At 48.6% G+C, this 1,486-nt stretch overlaps 1 pseudogene; it reads left to right on the top strand.

Moving 5' to 3' along the window:
- Positions 1-222: 222 nt before the first annotated feature.
- On the top strand, positions 223-723 carry LOC116221927 (annotated as a pseudogene).
- The last annotated feature ends 763 nt before the right edge of the window (positions 724-1,486 follow it).

Raw genomic sequence — 1,486 nt, 5'->3', positions numbered from 1 at the left:
TATAATGTTGTATGTTAAGTATGCCACATTATAACCTCTTTTTGTGTGGGGATAGTATATGCTTTAAGAAGTGGGCAATCTGTTGCTTCCTGTCACACAGTGATTGTCTTTCCAGATTACTCTGTGTCTATTCAAGTCCTTTTAAGATACCATTGTGTCATTTGTATGTTTCCCAGCTTTATCAGTCCTCTGATAGGTATCTTTTTTCCCCCCTGCAATACAATGCTTGCTCCCAGATCACCCCACACTCTTCTGAGTGGGGCTGACGCTGCTCTCAACCAGGCTTGTCAACCGCAAAGGCTAACCCTCATCATCAATGTCACGCTGTCCCACTCTGCCCCATCTACCCGGGGTGGAGTGTGTCCGTGTCCCTGTGTGACCTGCCCCATGCCCCGCGCTCGGGGACCACTTCGACCGGCGGTGCGGCACCATCACGGCAACCGGTGCGGGGGCACACTGGTGCACTGCGGCAGTGGGCTTGAGCCGCTCGCCGGCACTGGTTATGGCCTACCTCATGAAGCACAAGGGGCGGACGACTGCGGGCAGGCCCACGGCCAAGTGAGGAGAGCCGGCCGCCATTCCGCCTCAACGCGGCTTCTGGGGAACAGCTGCCTGGACTATGAGAGGAGGCTCTACGGCAAGAACACGGTGAAGGTGGCAGCCCCTTTGGGAGCCCATCATGCCCGCCAAGCGCCCTGTGGGTGCTCTCAGATATGGATGTGAGCGAGTTGGCAGAGCCCCCACCAATACTGCTCTGAGTGGTGAGAGAGGATTACATCTTTCTGCACACCACTCCAACAGACAACAGGATCTTCTGGGTCAGAGTCCGGAAGCAGAAGGATGAGCTGCGGCTGATTTTGCTGATCAGTGGCCATGTTTCATTTGGAATCCTTCAGCAGAAGACAAGGGCATTTTGTAGTATAATTTTAGTGTAAAAGTGACGGAGTGTGCAGAACATCTGTCTTTCCCAATCAATGGCATCCCAAAATACAACAACAGTGAGATGTAACACTCATGGTGTGCACAACAGCGCATGTCTTATTGCAAATGTATTGCACCTATAATTGGTTTCAAAGCTGTTGGTTTGACATCACTGTGCAACCAGGTCGGAATTTCATACATCACTTCCCAGAATTACATTCTGCATACATTTAGCAAATTGTGTCATAAATTCACTGGCAACAAAGTGAAGGAGATGATGAGTTTGTGTCTCGTTGTAGAGTAGTACAGTTTGCAAATTCAGATGGCTGAGACAAAATACTCAGGACTCATGTCTCAAATATTGACCCATTCATCTCTAAAAATACCTGGAAGTAGGAGAGCTAGGAGATTCCTAATGATGCACTCACGGCTTCCCAGACACAGTCAAAGCTTAGGATGAAAGGGGTTCATTTTTATAATAGCTTATTCTATTGACTTTAAGCCATTGTCAGAACTACCTCAGCCAACCAAAAAAAACCTATTTGTATACAGTTGAAAGGGGTTA

This window comes from Clupea harengus, chromosome 9 (genome assembly GCF_900700415.2).
Source record: "Clupea harengus chromosome 9, Ch_v2.0.2, whole genome shotgun sequence".
NCBI lineage: Eukaryota > Metazoa > Chordata > Actinopteri > Clupeiformes > Clupeidae > Clupea > Clupea harengus.
Note: the sequence above shows the minus strand (reverse complement) of the source record. Positions and strands in the feature narration are given on the sequence as shown.